Source organism: Lathyrus oleraceus, chromosome 3, assembly GCF_024323335.1.
Source record: "Lathyrus oleraceus cultivar Zhongwan6 chromosome 3, CAAS_Psat_ZW6_1.0, whole genome shotgun sequence".
NCBI lineage: Eukaryota > Viridiplantae > Streptophyta > Magnoliopsida > Fabales > Fabaceae > Lathyrus > Lathyrus oleraceus.
This window is the reverse complement of record NC_066581.1, coordinates 347,215,836-347,240,286: the sequence shown is the minus strand read 5'-3', so window position 1 is coordinate 347,240,286 and position 24,451 is coordinate 347,215,836.

The following is a 24,451-nucleotide window of genomic DNA, read 5'->3' as shown; positions in this document are numbered from 1 at the left end:
GTAACAACAAAGTCTCAACTCTCTCCTTGACCCAATCAAGGTAAACAGGCATAGCAACTGCAAACTTCTTCCCTAACACAGCTCCTTCCCTGACACCAATGTTCTTCCAAGCTTTCCCCACTTGCTCTAATCTAGCAGGGTCACTCCGTTTCTCAAAATACACACTCTCAGCTATCCCAGCATCTAGTGGTCTTCCATTCATAACAAACCCCAACTGACGAAGAGAAAGAACCGGATTGTAATTGATGCAACCCTTAGTTCCTATGAGTGGAACATTACGGAATCCTCCACAACTCATAATGACATTACGCACATTCATCCTGTAAGCTTGCCACTTGATATCATAGGAGGTGAGAGACATAACCCTCTGAGTCCACTTACGAGTGTTCTGAGTATCCACAAAAAGTCCACTGGTTGGCAAGAAGGACAAGAACCATTTGAGCAGCAATGGGAGACAACACCTGATAGCTCCACCCTTACCATGCCTGCTGTGTATAGCATAATAGGTGTCAGCTAACAAGGTAAGAATTGGGTTTCCTCCGATGAAAATAGTGATAGCAGCAAGATCCACAAAATTAGGCATACTCGGGAACAACACAACTCCATAGATCATAATAGCCAACTGAGCGTTGAAAGCTTCCCAATTTCCTTTCTTTGCTTCCTCCTTAGCCATTCTCACCAAATACTTCAAAGGCAAACCCACAACATCACCACTTGACTTCCAATTGTCACTCACTTCCTTGATACTCAAATAAAGAGTCTTAGCAACAACCCTGAAATCAACCTCCTTTGGCCTATCGAGGAAAGGTATCTGATATCTGATCGGGACATTCATCAGAATGGAATACTCTTCAAGAGTGGGAGCTAACTGATAATCCTGAAAGGTAAAGCAACGGAGCTCTGGGTCATAGAACTGTTGGAGAGTCTGCAACGGTACTGGGTCAACCACCATCTTCAATAGTGTCAGAATATCCCCATACTGATCAACAAACACCTTCTGATTACCCCCGGTCACAAGATTGCTCAACTCTACCAAAGATGTCAATGGCTCACGGTGAAAACTGTAGGTGCAAGTCTTCCTCTTCAACTCTGGAATGGTTGCCATCTCTCACAATGAACAAACTCCTGAATGAACCTGAGAAATGATATGCATGAGGAGATTAGTTTTTTCTCTTTTTTTTCTTTTCCCTTTTTTTTATTTCTTTTTTATTGCATTATTTTTTTGAAAATAAACATGCTATGATGCAAATGATGCAAATATGACTGGCTGGTTGTGTCTCTCAAGGCACAGGATCAGAGCTTCAGCGTGAATTCGGAACCACAAAGTCATCTAGAACCCAAAGTCATCTGAGACCCACACTTCTGAGCACGATTTTGAGCAGAAAACCACAAAATGCACATTGAATCATACTCTAAACTTCACCAGGATCAACAATTCACCAAGAGAAATGGTGCTTATGTGAGGAATTTTGAAGTTCTTTGTGAGAGAAATTTTGGATCAAAACTCAAAAACTAGATATGAAATTGTGTATCCCCATCAATACAGTTGCAATTAACCTTATATACCTCCTCTTAATTAATCTGAAATTAAATTTAAGCCATGGCTAATTGAGATTAGAAGAATATAAGGTGCATGCACAATTTGACAATTTCACCTCATGCATGGAATGGCCACGTGAACAGTGCACAATGAAGGCCCAAAATCACTCAAAATCAGCCCATGCACACATTAGAATTGGAATTATATGCATGTGATCAACCAATTTTGATTTTGGCAATTTTCCTTCAAAAACTTCATGAATAAGCAAATGATCATATGTTCAAATTTCATGCCATGTGATGAGGTATTTGGAAAATTCATGTCATGAGGAGAATTGTGCAAAAAGGAGCACTCAAATTGGAGTCTTGGTTCAAAAGATATGGCCATTTGAAGTTTCAAGCACACTTTGTCATGATTTGATCATAACGCCTTAACCATTCATCATAAATTCATGATCTTGGACTTTTTGGAAATGGAAGAGAAAGATCTTCAACTTTCATGTTGGACAAAATTTCATTTGAAGCTTCTTTGATGTTGGAAATTTGAGTTGAATTTGGTTCAAAAACATGCCATTTTTGGAAACTTGAAATTACAGGTCACTTTCCATTTTTGGAAACTTTTGATCTGGCTTTAAAATCTTCAAGGTAGATGTTTGACATGATGAATAAACCTCTTTTGAACATGAATGAAGTGTCTCAAACCATTTCTCCATCTCCTAGCCCTCAGTTGACATTCAGTTGACTTTTATGGGCCTCAAATGACTTGGACATGTACTGATGACTTTTGAGCCTCTAGCCTTTGGTCAAGTTGCTTCAAAATGATCCTTGATTCACACAAGATATCTAGAACAACCATAGGGCCTTCAACTCATGGAAATGCTTGGTCTCTTGCACAGTTGACTTCTCCTTGATGTCAGTTACAGTTGACTGAATACAATGCAATGTGCCATGCAATGTCAATGCAATGTTAATGACCTAAAAATGAAATGGATGTATAAATGGGGGGTGAAAATTTGAGGTGCTACAGTGTCACGCTGCGAACCATCAGATCGTGCCCGCGTTTCATGATCATACCCGTCCATTTGTTTTTTGTCTCGTAGCGTTTAAGTACCAAGATGACCAATTGATGCAAGTCACATGAATATTTTAAATAAAACGTACACTTCTTATATGTCACGCGCTGGCTTATTTCATGTGAACTGGGCCTTTCCAATTTTCGCTCTTCACACCCCTGCGTTTCAGGCCCACTTACATTCTCTTTTCATTTTCTTTTTTTATTCATTCTATTTTCTATTTAGTTTTTAATTAATAAAAATATTTTATTTATTCATAAAAATACCAAAAAATATTTTTCACATTTATTAATATTTTATTTAATTTATTTTAATTTTAATTTTCATATTTATTTAATGTTAATATTTCATTTTAATTGTTTATTCTAAATGGTTCATTTTAACACACATATATTTATTAATTTTATTTTCATGACTTAAAATTATTTTTAACTTTTGATTTTTGGGATGAAGGTTGACCAATGTCTCATGGTCAACCTGACCTTTTCTTGGAATTTTATTTCCCATTTTAAATTTATTTTTGATTTATTTTTGACCTAGTTTGTTTGGTTGACTTTTCATTTGACTTCTATTTTATTTCAATTAATTTATACACTAATTTTCATTATTTTTAAAATCATTTTAGGGGATGATAATGTCCTGACCCCACCTAAGTTAGTTTAATTTTTCATAATTTTCTTGATTAATTTGCTATTTATTTCATATTTTTTAAGTTGACTTGACTTTTTAGTTGACTTTTCTATGATTGATGTTTGATTTAGGGATTGCTTAGGGAAATTGAAGAGATCTTTTGATCCTCCCTTGTTCATCTCATATGCCATGTATTAGAGGCCTTTCATATTGATTTTATTTGATCCTTGCATCATTCCCCGATTAAATTATTCAATGATCCCTTGTGTGCATAGTTTCATTTGTCTTATTCATCTGATATTTTTTATACTTGTTTCTTTCATCCATGCTTCTATTGTTTGATTGCTTAACATGTTTATACTTCTCATGCATTGTATAATGCTTCATTATTTCAATTCTTTGATTCTTTGATTTGATCATATACTTGATTGCTTATCTGATTGTTTGATAACTGTGGCCTACTTGTATGATGTATGAGGCATATATTTTATTGTGTGATTGCCATGAACCATCCCCATTCATAACAAATGTACCCCTCTCCGATGAAGTGTATAATGCTTATTCTTTCATTCTTTATTCATCTGTTAATACAAGAATTAAAACGAATATCCGATAACCATTTCAAAACAAGATCAAAACCTCGATCCAACGTCGAGTAATCATTTTCAAAACTTAACAGAACCAACACGTATTCATCCATTCCTTTTGTAAGTCAATTGCTTCATGCATCACCATTTCTCTTGTAAGTCAATTGCTTCATGCATCGCCATCTACTTGTACGTCGATTGCTTCATGCATCGCCATCTACCCTTATCCCTGGTTCCTCTCCTTGCTCTATCCGTCGATTCTTGTTCCGTTTAGGTAGCACCCATTAGGTTGAACCCTTTGTATGATAACATAGGTAGAATTCCCTTATTCTTTGTATGATAACATAGGTAGAATTCCCTTATTCTTTGTATGATAACATAGGTAGAATTCCCCTTTTCTTTTGTATGATAACATAGGTAGAATTCCCTTATTTCTTTGCATGCTAACATTAGGTAGATGTTCCCATTTGTAAATCCTAACACATAGGTCCACATTGCATGACAACTCTAGGGCAGAGCTTCCCCATCTTTTAGACCTTCCGTGCGTCTCCGATCCTGTGGCATGTCAGTCCATTCTATTGCAAAGAGGTAACTGCCTAAGACTCAATTCAGCGAGCTGTGACACCTACTGCTAGGACGTGAACCCATTGCCCACTTTCCTTTGACACAAATGGTGTCCTCCTTTCTAAGTCCATGTTCAGATGGAAATCCTTAACCGCTAGTTAGCCGAACTACGACAACTCTGATTCTCATGTTCAGATGAGATACGTAGGCACGAGATGCGATGTCTTGCCGAGTTTTGACTAACGACTAACAACTAATCCTTGCTTGCTTTTGCCCTTGTTGCGATCCTTTTCTCTAGCCCTCGTTGTGATCGAGACCTTCCCTTTCTCTTGCCCTAGTTGCAATCGAGACCCTTGTTCCCGTAGTTAGCTGAACTACATTTTGCTCTGATTCTCATTCTAGATGAGATACGTAGGCATAAAACGTGATGTCTTAGCGAGCACACTTCTCTTTAACCCATAGGTAGCCGAGCTACGAAGACTCTGATTCTCATATTCAGATGAGATACATAAGCAGTGGATGCGACATCCGTGCGAGTCATTTTCTTTTGACCCTTCTTTTTAGTAAATAGTACCTTAGATAAACTTACACCCTTTAGATAAGAACAACAAGAGTGGATCCCGTAGAGTACTACGGATGCGTAGGGGTGCTAATACCTTCCCTTCGCATAATCGACTCCCGAACCCAAGATTTGGTTGCGAGACCTTGTCTTTTCCTTTTCTCTTCAGGATTTCTTTGATCGTTTCCTTTCCCTCCTTTGGGATAAATAACGAATGGTGGCGACTCTTCTGTCTGTTTCTTTTCTTTCGTCGGTTGTTTTTTTCGCAGGTTGCTACAGCTGGCGACTCTGCTGGGGACCCGGTTTCCCTATGCGAGTCCCTCCTAGCTTTTGTAGTTTCTTGTTTGTTGGGTGTTTATTCTTTTGTACAGTTATTTACTTTCAGCATTTACCTGCTTTATCTTATTGTATTATGATTGTTGTCTCTGCTATTGGGTTGGTTATTTGTTGGGTTGGGATGTTCTATGAGAGATAAGCCCACTACCCAGGCTTGAGCGTACACACAGGTTTTAGAATGGATAGTCACGAGGCTTGCGTGGCATGTTTCTACGTTAAGGCGTTCATGAAGACCCACACCCAGACGAGGTTTCTTTTGGATGTATTCTGTCCTATGGGTGTTCCGTAACGACAGATGTTCCTTTAGAAATCGTCGACTCTGGTGACCATTTCCCAAGAACTCAGTCGATGTCTCTCCTCCGAGACGTGTTTATGTTAGCTCTGGTGGGCACATTCTCGCTGCTCAATCCGAGGACCCCAAGGCTGGGAACTTGCTTTAGGATGTCCTGTTGAAGAGAGTCAGTGGAGGTCTTTTGTCTCGTAATAATGCCAAACCTTCAGTGGTAAACGTATTATTCGACTGAAGGGCAAGAAGCTGACGAACTTATGTTCTTAGAACCTACCAGTGAGGGGAGGGTTAAATTCATGAAACCTTAACCTTCAACCAACCCGGTTTTCTGGAGCAGAGTTTTGATCTCGTATTATATTCCTCAGTGGGTTTCTCTTCAGACAATGCAATCGGACAGTTGTTCAAGAAAATACAACAATCCTGATTTCCATGTCACTGCATTGCATCACATCATTTTGCATTCATATCATTTAACACATGTTTATCTATTTCTAGGGGTTTATATCTTCTTCTTGATTCCGGTCGGGGTTTTCTGGTTCTCCTAAGATGGACATTGGTAGAAAGAGACATGTCGCCTACAAGTTTCCTGTGGTTTTCTTGGATCCCATTCAACAGATGATGAAGTTAATCGATCATGATTATCTAGAAAGGTTCCGGAAGGATTATGGTTTGATTCTAAGCTTCGTTACGGTTCTCTCCAAAGATCAACATGATGCTCTCTTTACACTGCTGCAGTTCTATGACCCTCCATTGAGGTGTTTCACATTCCCGGATTATATCTTGGTCCCTACTTTGGAGGAGGTTGCCAGTTTTCTCAGAGTTCCTATCAAGCCGCAGTTGCTATTCTACAGTTCCGAGTTTCTGCCCGATCTCAGCATTGTTGCTTCAGCCACATATTTGGGGAAATCAGTCTTGAAGTCTAATATGTGTCAGAAGGAAGGAGTCAGTGGTTTTCATCTGAGTTTCTTAATGGGAGAGGCCGAGAAGAAGCTTGGAGATGGTGATCAGAGAGGTTTCAACGCTGTGTTGGCTCTTTGCGTATACGGGATTGTCCTATTTCCTAATGTTGCGAAATTTGTGGACGTAGACGCAATACGCCTCTTCGTGTTGAGAAATCCAGTGCCGACCTTGCTGGGAGATTTCTTTCATTCAGTGCATCACAGGAATGAGAATAGAAGGGGAGGATTGGTGAATTGTTGTGCACCCTTGTTTCATAAGTGGTTCAGTTCCCACCTACCCAAGTTAGGAGCGTTCGTTGATCTCAAGGACTCGTTGAGTTGGTCGAAGAGACTGATGGGGATAAGAGCTAAAGATATTTCTTGGTGGTCAGACCAGAACTTGCTTCGGGCGGATATTATTCATAGTTGTGGGAACTTCCCGAATGTACCGTTGGTAGGAAGAAGAGGAGGAATCAACTATAATCCTTCTCTAGCAGCCAGACAGTTTGGATATGCTTTAAGAACTCTGCCTTTGGAAAAAGATGTGGAAGAATCTTTGTTTTTCCCTTCTTCATCTGATTTTACTGTACCCCGTAAGGCAGCTGAGGCCTGGCTCAAAGTGATCAAGAGAGGAAGGATTGTGCTTGGAAAAGGAGATTGTCGGATGTATCCTCAGTATGAAGATTGGCTTCAGGGAAGAGTCGAAGAGTTTGGTCTGCCGTTTCCTATTGAAGAACCTTTGTATCCACCTACTCCTGAGCAGTCAACAAAGATGAGCCGAGAGGAGTATGACAAATTGAAGAAAGCCATGGAGGAACTTCAAACTGAGAACTCGGAGTTGAGCATGAAATTGCAAGACTGTATGCACTTGTACCATAAGGCGGAATATCAGAAGGGGGAAGCTATCAGATTGCAAGAGGAAGCAGAGAAGAAATTGGATGTGGAGGTGGACTTCTTCAGGAAGACAGACAAAGCCTTGGGGTCATCCAGTTCTGAGTTGAGGCGAGTCAAGCAGCAGTTAACAGATGCCCATGGTAATTTAGTTGGTTGGAAAGAGCAATAGGATGCGTTTTCAGCTTCTAGGAAGGCGAAAGAGGAAGAGATGCTGGCTCAATTGACTGGTCAGATGGAGAAATTGAAGACTCTGCTGAAGGAGAAGAACAATGATCTTTTGTGCGCCCGTTCAACCAATGGTTACATCACAGATCAACTCAACAAGGCTCAAGAGCAGATTGAAGAACTCAAGGTGCTGGCAGGTTTGAAGAAATCCAGACTTGAAGAGGTATTCAGAGAGGATGATGAGAATTACTACATAGAGCACATCAACGAACTGGATGGGGTTATTCACAAGAGGAATCTGCTTATCCGGCGTTTGACAGAATCTCCAGATCATCCTGACACGGTGGCACTACTGGCTGAAGTGAGGAGCAGTCCTTATGGGTTGTATACAGGAGGCTGATTCCTGATTTTTGTTCCTCTCTTTACTTATCGTGTTGTTGCTTTGTAGTGATGATCCACAGGCTTGTTGTGGAGATCCTCTTTTGATGTACTATTGGCTAAGGCCTTTCTCTTTGAACTCGTTTGTATGACGATTTCTCTCTATTGCATCTTGGTCTCAGAAGTTTATCCACGGCTCGATATTCGTCCACCTTTTTATCTGATGTGAGACTGGAATCAAGGGGTAGAATACCCTTTGGAATTGATAAACATGTCATTGCATTTACATATTCATTTGCATGTCTTGCATAACAGGTACCGCTGCGGTGTTCTCATATTATTTGGTGTTCCACTAGCAGGATAGCTGATTCAGGCATTCACCGGTATGGTACTAGAAGAAATCAGCAGAGAGCAATGGAAGGCCTACAAGCAAAACTCGCCGAGATGAGGATTCGCATGAACCAATTCATGGATGTGGTCCAAGGAGTGGCTCAAGGACAGCAAGAGCTCAGACAGATGATACAAAGGAATCCCGCCACTAATCAACTAGAGACGGTAACTAATCCTCCAGTTGGAGAAGTTAACGGACCCAGTGGACCGGGGCCTATCCCGATCCCACGTGCTAACCCTGATCAACAACCCATTCATGATGATCAGGAGGATCAGGTCACCTTGATGCAGGAGGACTTTGGCATGGGCCATGGCATGGACCCCATGTTTAGAAGATTGGAGGAGAGGCTGAAGGTTGTGGAGGGGCAGAATGCTCTCAGAGTAGATGTTGCCGACTTGGGGCTGGTCCCAGGTGTGAGGGTGCCACCAAAATTCAGAGTCCCCATTTTTGACAAATACAATGTCAACTCTTGCCCAAAGACTCATGTGCAAGTCTACTTCCGCAAGATGGTTGCATACTCCGACGACGAGAAGCTGCTCATGTACTTTTTCCATGACAGCCTAGCTGGGGCATCCCTGGAATGGTATATGAGACTGGACAGAGCCCACATCCGCTGCTGGAGGGACTTGGCTGAGGCTTTCGTAAAGCAATATCAGTACAACGCAGACATGGCGCCTGACAGAACCCAACTCCAGAATCTGTCTCTCAAGAGCAATGAATACTTCAGGGAATATGCTCAACGCTGAAGAGAGACAGCTTCTCGTGTTCAGCCTCCGATGTTGGAGAAGGAGATGGCCAACATGTTCATGAACACTCTGCCTGGGTCTTACTTGGAGCGTTTGGTGGGTTGCAACGCCTCCAATTTTGCTGATGTAGTCTCTACCGGTGAGAGGGTGGAGAACTACTTGAAAACGTGCAAGATCCAAAATGGAGCTGGATCATCATCAGGGGTGAAGAAGTCGTTCATTGGAGGACAAAAGCGGAGAGAGGGGGATGCGAATTCTTTGTCTTCATATCAGAGCAGGGGTATCCGGAGGAACAACTTTCAGACTTACCATCAGCAACCTTATGTTACAGCTGTGACCATTCCGGCTGCAGCACCAGTGCAATAACAACAACTACAACGTCAACCAACTCAGTACCAACAACAGTAGGGTAACAGACCCGCCTATCAGCAGAGACAAAAGATGATGGACAGGCGTTTTGACACTCTTCCGATGTCGTATGCTTAGTTGCTTCCTAGCCTTCAACAACTACAACTCGTGCAGTTACGCACTCTAGCTCCTCCCGTTGGCAGGCTTCTGATGGGTTATGACATCAATGCTAGGTGTAATTTCCACTCTGGGGCACCTGGCCATAATATTGAGAACTGCAAAGCTTTTAAGCACGTAGTTCAGGACCTCATTGATTCAAAGGCCATTAACTTTGCACCGGCTCCTAATGTCGTCAACAATCCCATGCCGCAACATGATGGTGCAAATGTTAACATGGTGGAAGGAGAAGTCAACTCAGTCAAAGATGTGTTGAAGCTGAAGACTCCGTTGTTGGATATCAAAGAATACTTGCTGAAGGCCGATGTTTTCCCCGGTTGTGGGAGCGGTTGTTTGGGTTGTGCTGCATAGAGCAAAGGTTGTTTGAAGCTGCAACAGGGTATCCAGGCCTTGCTTGACATTGGTATCCTCCAAGTTGAAGACTTGTCTGTCCAAGAGGCTGTTGAAGGGGTTGAGGAAGAGGTGTTTGAAGATGCCGTTGAAGAATTTCCGAATGTTGTTCCTGCTGATTCTGTAATTCATAATGATGTATTTAATTTTTCCAATGTTGTTGCTGATATCCCAAACAATGTGTTTAATTCTGATGTATCTATTGAACTTGATTCCGATGTTTCAGATGTTTATGTTTCAATGAATGAGATTTTTGAGTACGACTGTGATGTTGCCACTATCACAATTTTCTATCCAACTGCTCAGATCAGTGTGCCAGAAGCGCAACCGGTGCCACCAGTGCGACCGCATCAGTCCATTATGACTATCACAACCCCTGGTCCTTTACCTTTCACCAGCGAAAGGGCCATTCTGTGGCATTATGGGGGGAGTGTGTACACGCATGATCATGGAGTGGGGCAGCCACTGAAAATAGAGGAGGTGCAGGATCAAAAGTCTGAATCTGGAGAGGAAATAAAAGATCCCGCAGTGGACAATGTTGGTGAGATCGGGCGATTCACCAGGAGTGGTAGTCTTTTCTCACCACTGGTTACCCAACCTGATAGTGCTGACACCGTGGCAAAGGCCAAAGGCAAGCAAGTTGTGAATGAGGGTACCTCTGCACCACAGGCTGGCTCTGAGCCTACTTTTGCGAAGGATGTAGACGAGCTCTTGAGAATCATAAAGAAAAGCGACTACAAGGTAGTCGATCAGTTGATTGAGACGCCGTCTAAGATATCCATTCTCTCACTCCTACTGTGTTCGTGATGCACACAGGGAGGCACTTCTGAAGGTCCTTAATGCTGCTTATGTGCCTCAGGAGATCTCAGTGAACCAACTAGAAGTGATCGTTGCAAATGTTCATGCAAGCAACGGGTTGGGTTTTACTGATTCTGACTTAACACCAGCCGGACGCAATCATAACAAGGCTTTGCACATTTCGATGGAATGCAAAGACACGGTGTTATCTCATGTTCTGGTGGATACAGGTTCCTCTCTCAACGTGCTACCCAAGAGAGCCCTGTTAAGGTTAGAAGTAGAAGGTTTGATCTTGAAGCCTTCTGATCTCGTTGTGAGAGCCTTCGATGGTTCTAAGAGGTCGGTGTTTGGAGAGGTAGAATTGCCAATTCAGATTGGATCACAAACCTTCAACACCGTCTTCTATGTGATGGATATCAGTCCCTCGTATAGCTGCCTACTGGATCGTCCTTGGATCCACAATGCTGGGGCAGTCTCCTCAACTTTGCATCAGAAGATAAAATTCCCAGTCAATGGAAGAATTATCACCATCTGTGGTGAAGAGGACATTCTTGTCAGTAACCTGTCTACATTCAAGTATGTAGAGGTAGAAGGGGAAATTCATGAGACCCTGTGTCAGGCCTTTGAGGCAGTTCAGATCAAGGACGCAGCTCTGGTGGGAGAGGTTCAAGCAGGTGCCTCTATCTCGTCCTTCAAGCAGGCACAGGCCGTGGTACATTCAGGTGTTGCTCCCGGTTGGGGACGTCTGTTGGAGTTACCGATGAAAGAAGACAAGTTCGGGATTGGGTATCAGCCAGCTCTGACTTCTACAACTTCAGCGTCTCAGACTCGTTAGAGGCCGATTACTTTCTCCAGCACTAGCATCATTCAGTATGGCCAGATCTCTGCAATCGATGAAGAAGATGGGGATAGTGATTGCGACATTGACAACTGGGTGCGTCCAAGGATCCCGGGTGAAGTCATCAATAATTGGTCTTCTGAAGAGATTATCCAAGTCACTCTTCTTGAAGAGTAATTTTCTTTGTTTGTTCATGCATATCCAAGTCTTACGTTCCGCCCAGGGCATAATGATTCATTGTAGGGCTCATCTATGTGAATACCTGCATTTTTTTATCATAAATAAAGGACGTCTCTTTGCATTCAAATATTTTGTTCACTGTTTTTCTATTTTTGCAGTTTTCAAAATTCAAAAAAATCAAAAAATATATTTGGCAATGTTTGTTTAGTTTTCACTTTTTTCACACTCATAAGCACATACCATCATGCAGATGCACGTCACCGGATCCTATTGATAACAGTTCTGCTATAGCTCGCTTCGACTTTGAAAATCCAATCTTTCAAGCTGAAGAAGAGGGTGATGAAGACTGTGAACTCCCTGAAGAACTTGCCAGGTTGTTAAAACAGGAGGAAAGGGTCATTCAACCGCATCAAGAGTCTGTTGAAGTGATTAATCTCGGCACCGAGGACGCCAAGAGATAAATCAAGATAGGGGCTGCTTTGGAAGATGATGTGAAGAAGGGGTTGATTGAATTGCTGCAAGAGTATGTTGACGTCTTCGCTTGGTCTTATCAGGATATGCCAGGGCTTGACACGGACATTGTGGTACACCGTTTTCCTCTCAAAGAGGATTCTCCTCCGGTCAAGCAGAAGCTCAGAAGAACAAGACTAGAGATGGCTGTCAAGATAAAGGAAGAAGTGCAAAAACAGTTGGATGCGGGGTTTTTAGCAGTTACAAACTATCCGCCGTGGGTTGCAAACATCATTCCAGTACCTAAGAAGGATGGAAAGGTACGGATGTGTGTTGACTACCGGGATCTGAACAGAGTTAGTCCTAAAGATGATTTCCCATTACCTCACATTGATGTTTTGGTGGATAACACGGCTCAGTTCTCGGTATTCTCCTTCATGGATGGCTTTTCTGGCTATAATCAAATTAAGATGGCACCAGAAGACATGGAGAAGACAACTTTCATAATCCCATGGGGCACCTTCTGCTACAAGGTGATGTCGTTTGGTCTAAAAAACACGGGGGCAACATATCAATGAGCTATGGTAACTCTTTTCCATGATATGATTCATCATGAAATCGAGGTTTATGTTGATGATATGATTGCTAAATCTCAGACAGAAGAAGAACATCTGGTGAATCTGCAGAAACTGTTTGAGCGTTTGAGGAAGTTCAAGCTAAGGCTTAATCCAAACAAGTGTACTTTCGGGGTGAGATCTGGAAAATTGATGGGTTTTATTGTTAGTGGAAAAGGGATTGAGGTGGATCCTGATAAAGTTAAAGCGATACAGGAAATGCCTGAGCCAAGAACATAGAAACAAGTCTGTGGTTTCTTAGGAAGGTTGAACTACATTGCAAGGTTCATCTCTCACCTAACAGCCACGTGTGAGCCAATTTTCAAGTTGTTGAGAAAAGATCAGGCTATCAGGTGGAATCATGATTGCCAAAGAGCTTTCAAGAAAATAAAAGAGTATTTACAGAATCCTCCTATCCTTATGCCTCCAGTCCCAGGGAGACTGCTGATTATGTACTTGACAGTACTTGATAGTTCAGTGGGTTGTGTTCTCGGTCAACACGACGAGACAGGTAGGAAAGAACATGCCATCTACTACCTGAGTAAAAAATTCACAGATTGCGAGTCGAGATACTCAATGCTTGAAAAGACATGTTGTGCACTTGCATGGACTGCTAAGCGATTGAGACAATACATGCTGACTCACACAACCTTACTGATCTCCAAGATGGATCCAGTCAAGTACATATTTGAGAAGCCAGCTCTCACCGGAAGGGTAGCTCCTTGGCAAATGGTACTGACAGAGTACGACATCCAGTATACATCCCAGAAAGCCATCAAAGGGAGTATCCTGTCAAACTATCTTGCTCAGTAGCCGATTGATGATTATGAGCCGATGAAGTTTGATTTTCCAGATGAAGACATCATGTTCCTCAAGATGAAAGACTGTGAAGAGCCAGTTGTTGAGGAGGGACCTGATCTAGACGAAAAGTGGACTTTAATGTTTGATGGGGCCGTCAACGCCAAAGGAAGTGGAATTGGTGCTGTCATTACTACTCCGAAAGGTGCCCACATGCCTTTCACTGCTCGCCTGACTTTCGAGTGCACCAATAATGAAGCTGAGTATGAGGCCTGTATCTTGGGTATTGAGCAAGCCATTGATTTGAGAATCAAGACTCTAGACATATTCGGATATTCAGCTCTGGTGATCAATCAAGTGAATGGTGATTGGAACACTCTCCAGCCTAATCTGGTCCCCTACAGAGATTACACGAGAAAACTGTTGACTTTCTTCACAACAGTAAAGCTGTATTATATACCTCGTGATGAGAACCAGATGGAAGATGCTCTTGCTACTCTATCTTCTATGATCAAGGTGATTAGGTGGAAACATGCTCCCAGGATCGATGTTATGCGCCTTGATAGGGCCGCGTATGTGTTTGCTGCTGAACTGGTAGTTGATGACAAGCCCTGGTATCACGACATCAAGTGCTTTCTAAAGAATCAAGAGTACCCTGCAGGGGCATCCAGCAATGATAGAAAGACATTGAGAAGATTGGCAGGCAGTTTCTTCTTGAACAAAGACGATGTGTTGTATAAGAGGAACTTCGACATGGTTTTGCTCAGATGCGTGGATAGACACGAGGCGAACATGTTAATGTAGGAAGTTCATGAAGGCTCCTTCGATACTCATGCCGGCGGACATGCAATGGCTAAGAAATTGTTGAGAGCGGGTTATTACTGGATGACCATGGAATCTGATTATTTCAAATATGCTCGGAAGTGTCATAAATGCCAGATTTATGCTGATAAGGTGCATGTGCCGCCAAATCCTCTGAATGTGATGACTTCGCCGTGGCCGTTTGCTATGTGGGGCATTGATATGATTGGAAAAATTGAGCCGAATACCTCCAATGGGCATCACTTCATCCTTGTTGCCATCGACTATTTCACCAAGTGGGTCGAAGCAACGTCATTTGCGAAGGTCACTAGACACGTGGTTGCCCGATTCATTAAGAAAGAAATCATTTGTCGTTATGGGATTCCCGAAAGAATTATTATTGATAATGGTTCTAATCTCAATAACAAAATGATGAAGGAGTTGTGCAAGAACTTCAACATTCAGCATCACAATTCTTCCCCTTATTGTCCTAAGATGAACGGTGTTGTTGAGGCAGCAAATAAGAACATAAAGAAGATTGTGTAGAAGATGGTCGTTACGTACAAAGATTGGCATGAGATGTTACCCTTCGCCTTGCATGGGTACCGTACTTCAGTACGTACATCGACCGGGGCAACCCCTTACTCCCTTGTGTATGGTATGGAAACAGTCCTACCTTTTGAAGTGGAAATTCCTTCTCTAAGAGTCCCGCTGGATGTCAAGTTAGACGAAGCTGAATGGATTCGAACAAGGTTCAACGAGTTGAGTTTTATCGAAGAGAAGTGAATGGAAGCAATTTGTCATGGGCAGTTGTATCAAAGTTGGATGAAGAGAGCCTTTGATCAGAAAATGCATCCTCGATGCTTCCAAGTCGGAGATTTAGTGTTGAAAAGGATCCTTCCTCCTCAGACAGATCACAGGGGCAAGTGGACTCCTAACTATGATGGACCATATATTGTCACCAAGATTTTTGATGGTGGGGCCTTAATGCTTGCAACTATGGATGGTGAAGACTTCACTTCCCCTGTGAACTCAGACACAGTTAAAAAATACTTCGCATAAAATAGACCCACTGGACAATAAAAAGAATAGTCCAGGCAAAAATGGGCATCCCGGCGAACCAAGAAAATGAAAAAGGTTCGGGCAAAAGTTAGGGATTAAAAATGAAAAGATTGTACACCCGGTAAGTTGAAAACCTGAAAAGGGCAACTTAGGCAAAAATGGGTATCCCGGTGGATTGAAAACCCGAAAGGGCGATCCACGCAAAAGTTAGGGATTAAGCGAATGACTGCGTTCTGAGTAGTTCTGAATCTTATCTCGTGTCAATAACTGGAAACTTTCGAAGGATAGGAAACAGTCCCACCACCTTTTTCAGAAAGATGATCATCTGGAGGATATTGAAGACGAGCGAGTCATAGCAGGATTGGAACCCGATAGAAATCCATTTCACATTGCCCTTAGATTAATCTCTGTTTTTATCTTTTGTGCGATTACCTCTTTCCAGGGATTGCTTTCTGATGTAAATGCCTATTCAAAGGCCATTCTGTAAGACCCCAATTTTGACCCTAAGATCCCTCATGGCATCATAACATTGCATTTGCATAGCCTCGATGATCATGAGCATCTTGGTTCCCTTTGCCTTTGGGTGGGACTCCTTGTGATTGGTTTGAGATCACCCAGCATGCTTGAATTATACATCATTGTTTCTCTTACTTTTGTTTACTAAAAAATAAAATAAAACAATAATAATAATAATAAATAAATAAATAAATAAATAAATAAATAAAAAATAAAAATAATAATAATAATAATAATAAATAAATAAAATATAACAAAAAAAAATTGGACTTGGGCCTATCTCATTTGAGCCCACAGGTCCACAAAAACCAGGTTATAAATTCAGAGTTTCAGTGAAACAAAAGGAGGCCATTCCTATTACCCTGGCAGGAAAAAGAAAGTGAGAGAAGAGCTAACAGAGTTCAGAGCAACCTCCAGAGGCAAACCCTCAGATTGCTCTGCAAACCTCACGGGTGCAACTCAATTTCAATCGATCCTCCCCAATCAGGTATGCCCTATTTCCACTACTTTATACTTTCAACCTGAAATTTTTTGATACCCTTTTAATATATGTGTTTGACAAGAGGTTTAGGCCTCCTACCCTTGGTTGCTTTTTGTGAGCTTTTTTTTGTGAATTTTAATGGCATGATTCATGTGGTTACATTTTGATTTGGGGGCAACTCTTGATTACCCTATCTTGTTTCTCTAACCTGTTTGTTGAGTTTTTTGTGAGGGCTCACATGACTCTTGCAGAGATGGCCTGGTGTTCCACTTTATTTGTGGGATACCCCCTGGAGGTTTATTCCGATTACCTGTGCTTAATGACTTGAGATATTTGTTTGTGACTGCTTATTCCAAAGGATGGGAGCTACTTGGATCATCAATATGATCTCAAGAGGGGAACTCCTAATGTGGTTTTATTTTCTTTTCCCTTATCTCTTGTATGTTTAGGAATTTAACCCTTCTTTTTTTTCCCCATTCTAACCCAAGCCAAAACTTTTTGTGCAAACAATAACTTTTGTTTTCAACATTAGAAACCTAAGCCTTATGCTTTTGATTTTCAAACTTATTTTTCATAACACTTATTTTGAATTGAACCTTTTAATCCACTTTAATCCTATTTTTGTAAATACTTTTAATTGGTAAATATAACCCATTCAAATACTTTTTGTGGTTTCAATGAGTCTTCCATGCTTATTATAGGGTTAACCCCTCACTAGCATGTTGAAGCTATCCTCACATGGTGGATTTGTGGTTTTAGGTTGAGTTTTCTCCCTTTGATAACAAAAGACCTTAAGGTTTTTGGACCAATCAATTCACCAACTTTTTTTTGAATTTTTTTACCCCGAACTACGAGGTTTTGATCCTAATCTTTTTTAAGATGGTACGTAGGCAATGGGTTCATCCATTCAAACACAAAATGTAAATAAATTTGTATATTCTTTTCTCATCCCTTCAATCATGTTTGCACAAATAAATTTTCACAAAAAAAAAAAACAACAACCTTTGCAACAAATGTGAAAAGGGCTCCCTAGGAGTACCTAGGATGTTTTGGGTGCCTAACACCTTCCCATTGCATAACCAACCCCCTTACCCAGATCTCTGACATTTTTACTAGTTTTTGATTCGATAAAACTTTTAGGTTTTTGTTCGCTTTCTAACCATTCCTTTGGATAAATAGAAGTGCGGTGGCGACTCGACTTGTATGATTTACCTTGGATTTGGTCAATATCTCTAATGGTAACGAATACCCCGCTACAGAAAAATGGCGACTCTGCTGGGGACTTTATGAATCCTAGTGGGTTTTGCCTACTTTTCATATTTGTTGTATTGTATTTATTTTGTGACATATTTTTGTGCAATTTGGGATTACTGTATTGTATGTAATGATTGAATTGTTTGAATATTAATTCCTTGTATGCTTGGTGATCTTTGTGAGATGAGTTCTATACCCGGACTCGAGTGCACTTAGGATAGGAGAATGGCATAGTCTTGTCGACTTGTGTGGAGTTATTCCTTAGCAAGTTGACTTACAAGTCCATTCACTTGGTGGAGGTTATGTTGGGATCAATAATGTCACACAAGTAAGTTGTGGTTAGACATTACTCTTTCCAATATATACCTTAGAAGCCAAGGACCTTAGTTTACCAAACCCATCTTGGCCTATATTTAGGATGTAGTGCGAAAGTCGTTCAAGTGTAAGATTTGATACGGTTGTTACGCGATACTACACTCATAAGAGTCTCTCTTGAGAATATTTTTGGAATACGAGTAGTCGTTTCTCCTATAATATCCGAAAGATGGGATGATGACTATGGGAACCTTTTGTAGAACATGCTTGGCAGGTTTAAACCTTAGTACACTCCCTTTGGGTGGTTCTTAACCTAACTCCATGCTCGTGACTTACAACAAACCCTTGATTCATGGTTGATATGTTCAAGTATCCTTAATATCAATGGAACTTGGGTGTTGATAAGGTGTAAACCATAATCCACCAAAATGGATGGTTGATATTAAGGATAACATGATCCATCCCATGACCTTTGTTTGGTGTGCTTTGCTTGATCCTTGAGTGTGATTGTTGCATTCATGCATTCATTCACCCATTTGCATTCATATCATCAAAATAATAAGAAATTTTTCAAGGAACTTAAGGGGTTTATTTACAAAATTTTTAGACATGGAAAGACAAAGAAGGAATACAAAGAAGTACAGTTTCAGACAACCAGACTTGAAAGAGTTAAGGAATTTGACATCTTATGTCTTAGATCCCTTGGGTTTCAAGGCTCGTTTCGGGAAGCTTCTTCCTCTTCTGACCACTCAGGTGGATGAAGGATTGATGAGTGTATTGGTGCAGTTTTATGATCCCTTGTACCGTTGTTTCACGTTTCCGGATTCCAGCTTTTACCCACACTTGAGGAGTATGCTTATCTTGTGGGTATACCTGTTCTGGATCAGTTGCCGTTCAGTGTCTTGGAAAGGGTCCCAACTTCTCAAGAGATAGCAGACATGTTACACATAGATGAATCTCTGGTTGATGCTCATATGACTACCAAAGGGGGAATTCAAGGTCTCCCTTCTGAGTTCCTCATTGCTCAAGCTACTATGTATGGGAAGGCCATGAGTGAGGACGCCTTTGAGGCCATATTTGTACTTCTCATCTATGGGCTAGTATTATTCCCTAACATCGACAAGTTTGTGGATGTGAATGCTATTAGGATTTTCTCTACTCTTAATCCCGTTCCGACTCTGTTGGGCGATACCTATTTCTCTTTGCATATGAGGAATGCAAAGTGTGGTGGCGCCATTGTGTGTTGTTTGCCTCTGTTGTATAAGTGGTTTATTTCTCACTTGCCTCAGACGGTCGCTTTCAAGGAGAACAAGGAATGTCTACGGTGGTCCACGAGACTCATGTCTCTCACTAATGATGATATCTCTTGGTATAACCGTGTGTATGATGGTGTGCAGATTGTTGACTCTTGTGGCGAATTCTCCAATGTACCTCTTCTTGGTACATGTGGTGGTATTAACTACAATCCCGTTTTGGCACGTCGGCAGCTTGGGTTCCCCTTAAAGGATAAACCCAATAAAATTCTGTTAGAGGGTGTATTCTTTCAGGATGGTAAAGATCCCCAAGGCTTGAAAGCTAGGATGGTCCACGCTTGGCGCAAGATTCATAAGAAAGGAAGGAAGGAGTTGGGTCCTAAGAATTGCATCGCTTTGGAGCCTTACACTGCTTGGGTAAGGAGGAGAGCTTCTGAGTATCTCATGCCTTACGAGTATCTGAGACCTACACCTATGATTGTGGCTGGGCCTTCAACCCTCCCTAATCAAGGAGTAGAGGAGTTGAGAGACAAAGACCGTTCACGTGCCTAGATCCGTGAACGTGAAGAGTTGCTTCAGCAGATTAAGGAGAAGGATGCTTTGATTGAGATCCTTGAGCATCAAGTCATTGATGACCCTGATGATGTATGGACTTCTCTACTTCCTCAGTCTTCTAAGTTCTGGAAGAGGAAGTATGATCGACTCGCCAAAGAGAAGGCCGATATGGAGGCAGCCTACGAGAGGGAGGTGAAGAGGCTCCGCGCATCTTATCTTCCTGTGTCCCGAGCTTTAGATGATTGTTTCTAGGGATCCATAGGATGATTATTTTCCTTTTCTCTTGTATATGATTGACAACGCTGCACTTCTTTTCCCTGATATTATTTGATGAGATATTTCCATATGTGATAAAATGCTTAATATTTCCAGAATTTGCAAATAAAACTCTAAAGTTCCTTTGAAATAAAAAACAAATCATATGCACAAGCATTGCATGCATCATATGCATAAACAGAAACTCTGTGTCCTTCATTTATTTTGAAGACAAGCTGACTCACCGGTACTACACTAGACCCAATATTTCAAGACCATGGATTCACGAGGCAGGCGCCGTGACGTCCACCCTACACCAGAAACTGAAATTTGTGAAGAACAAGAAGCTGGTGGTGGTAGGGGGAGAAAGGGCTCTCCTGGTTAGCCATTTGTCTTCCTTCTCTTATATAGATGTTGAGGTTGAAATTGGAACTCCTGGTTAGCCATTTGTCTTCCTTCTCTTATATTGATTTTCAAACTTATTTTTCATAACACTTATTTTGAATTGAACCTTTTAATCCACTTTAACCCTATTTTTGTAAATACTTTTAATTGGTAAATATAACCCATTCAAATACTTTTTGTGGTTTCAATGGCCACCTTCTTAATCAAACCTTTTTTTTATAACCATTAGCTATTAGGTTTGAGTTATCCTTGAGGTAGATATAATACTCACCTTTATCCTTAGTGATGGACAATGAGTCTTCCATGCTTATTATAGGGTTAACCCCTCACTAGCATGTTGAAGCTATCCTCACATGGTGGATTTGTGGTTTTAGGTTGAGTTTTCTCCCTTTGATAACAAAAGACCTTAAGGTTTTTGGACCAATCAATTCACCAACTTTTTTTTGAATTTTTTTACCCCGAACTACGAGGTTTTGATCCTAATCTTTTTTAAGATGGTACGTAGGCAATGGGTTCATCCATTCAAACACAAAATGTAAATAAATTTGTATATTCTTTTCTCATCCCTTCAATCATGTTTGCACAAAGAAATTTTCACAAAAAAAAAACAACAACCTTTGCAACAAATGTGAAAAGGGCTCCCTAGGATGTTTTGGGTGCCTAACACCTTCCCATTGCATAACCAACCCCCTTACCCAGATCTCTGACATTTTTACTAGTTTTTGATTCGATAAAACTTTTAGGTTTTTATTCGCTTTCTAACCATTCCTTTGGATAAATAGAAGTGCGATGGCGACTCGACTTGTATGATTTACCTTGGATTTAGTCAATATCTCTAATGGTAACGAATACCCCGCTACACATTCAATCAATGAAATCATGTTATTCAGTTATATCTCTGTGTTCATTTTCATTTTACTATTTTGTTTGCAAAAATGACATCCGAATTTTTGATAAACATTGCATCATGAAACATAAGAGCTTTACAGGTACATGCTTAATAAACATCTAAAATTGTCATAAATTTCAAGTGCTTTGGATCGTCTATTCAGAACAGGTACACTCGGGGCATTCCCTTAAGGTTCCCAACAGATGATCGCGGATGTTTTGCTTCAACAGTTGGTACCTTATCCCTGCAGAGCTGATCCAAGCATTGGATTCTTCAATCGCCAGCAGGTTCTCACTACTGCACTTCCCCAAGCATGTGTTTCAGACTATACACTCCGCAGTAGAGTTGACAGTGCCAGACTGTACATCCCCAGCGGAGTTGACAGTGCCTTCCCAGCAGAAACAACTGCTCCTCAGAGTTCGATGCCAGATCGATGATCTCGACGCTAGACTCGTGGTCTATTTCCTTGAAGCAGAATCTCGGTACCGTATTGGTGTTTGCTTCCCCTGCTGAGTCGTCTCTCTCGCAAATTGTGGTTGCCAGAACCACTGTTGCTTTCCCCAGCAACAAGCTTTCAGTGCCATTCTCTCCCCAGTCAGAGTCTCGGTATTTTGTTATTGTCAGAACACCGCGTGGCCGGTCATTTCCCCACAGAGTTCATTGTGTTGTGTACCTCCAACAACATTGCCTGGGTCCAGAAGACTGTGATCATTTCCCCAGCAGAATTCCTTGCTTCGGCTTGGCGTTCTCTCTAACCTAGCATTTCGCATTCCCGCATGTAGAATCATATTGCATTACATCCTCCCAAATCGCGTAGCATTTCCATTTTCATGGAGCACTACGCCATTGAAAAATTCAAACATACGCATGTAAAACATAAGACATTCTTGGTATCCCAAGTGATAAGCCAGAAGTTTGTTTCCAGTACTCAGACTGAAGGTCGTTCATGACTTATCCTTATATTATTCCCAGCAGAGGTCGTTGGCCCACGTGCCGCCTCAAGTATCATTTTCCCTATTTCTGCCGATACTGACAGGCATGAAAGATTTCCGGTATTCATACCGAAGTGGCATTCAGGCCAATTTTCCGATGTTCAGATCGAAGAAGTTTCCGACGTTCAGGTGGATGCAACTTGTGGCATTCAGGTCAGTTTCCGGTATTCAGACCGAAGTGGCATTCAGACCAATTTTCCGATGTTCAGATCGAAGAAGTTTCCGACATTTAGGTCGACGCAACTTGTGGCATTCAGGCCAGATTTCCGGTATTCAGACCGAAGTGGCATTCAGGCCAATTTTCTGATGTTCAGATCGAAGAAGTTTCCGACGTTCAGGTCGATGCAACTTGTGGCATTCAGGCCAAGTTTCCGGTATTCAGACCGAAGTGGCATCCAGGCCAGTTTTCCCGGTATTCAGACCGAAGTGGCATTCAGGCCAATTTCTCGGTATTCAGACCGAAGTGGCATTCAGGCCAGTTTTCCGGTAGACCAAAGTGGCATTCAGGCCAGTTTTTCCGGTATTCAGACCGAAGTGGCATTCAGGCCAGTTTTTCCGGTGTTCAGACCGAAGTGGCGTTCAGGCCAGTTTCCCGATGTTCAGATTGATGTTTGATAATCTAGTATCTCCCGATGCTCAGATCGAAGTCATTTCCGGTGTTCAGACTGATGAGCGGCATTCAGGCCATGGTTATTTTTGTGTTACCATTTATTTTGGTATTCAGGCTGACATTCTCTTTTTTGGTGCTCAGACCGACTCTCACCGTACCAGACGGATTCTTGGTCGATATTCAGATCAAAACCGCCTCTTTGTCGATTCTGACAGGCATTATAAATTCATTACTCACTTCAGTGTAAATTTTCGGGCTTTTATTGTATTCAATCCCTTGATACCTCGAAATTGCGAAAGCCGTTGCTATCTTCATTTCGGGTCTCCAGTTGATTGAATAGAGGCAGCTGTAATACCCCAAAATTTACCATTCATTTTTTCTGGAAGCATGGGATTATGTTTCACATTTCATTAACATCATACTAGGTCATACTCATTGCATACTGCACTAATGACATGGGAAATCAGGGTTTGATTGATCACTCCTTAGCAGAAGGAACCCACACAAAGCGAGATTGAGAATTGGACTTCATTCTCAAAGTATACAAGTCTCAAGGGTCTCAAGGTGGTCCAGGTATCTTATTGTGGTCTACAGTTCATCAATGGAGGATTCAGAGTTCCCAGAGTGCGCATCTGGATTTAATCAGAAATTAGAGTTTCATGGCTACCTGCAACAGGAAATGTTTGGTTGGAAGTAAAGGGGGCTCATTAATGTCATGATTAGAGAGGCATCTTGGCCTAGGAAGATTCACAATTATCTCAGAAAGATCCATTGGCAATCAGTGCAATCAGTTCCCGATCAATTTTGCCCTAAAACTAGGGTTTGGTATAAAATCAGTTTATTTCTGATTCTTTGGGTGAAACTCTTTTCCATGGCCCTCCATGTGTCCACAAGGATCTACATACAAAAAATCAGCTCTTCATTTGAGCTAGAAGTGCTTCAATTGATCAATGGAACCGGGAATCAGACAGTTTGGGAAAAGTCAACTGTGGGGCCAGAAAAGTCAACTCCTGACATTTTGAGAGTGGAATCTCAAAATCCATGCCTAAGGGATCCTACATGTGAAATTTTATCAAGGTTGGATCATGGGTTCATCATTTAATCAGGAGTTGGAAAAGTTACTAAATTTGGAAATGGTTGACATTCCATTTAGGGCAAGTTTTCATGGTTGTTGCACTCACTTTAAGCCCATTTTCCATCAAGATGAAAGCTCCATGTGAACATTTCTCCAACAGGAAGTTGTTCCTCTTGTTCCAAGCTTTCTAGAGATATAAACTTTGCTCCATTTGGATCAATATTGAGAAAGTTATGCTTGGTCAAAGTGAGACATTTTTCTAGGACACAGAAAAATTTCTAAGTCCAAAATCTGCAAAATTTGTCA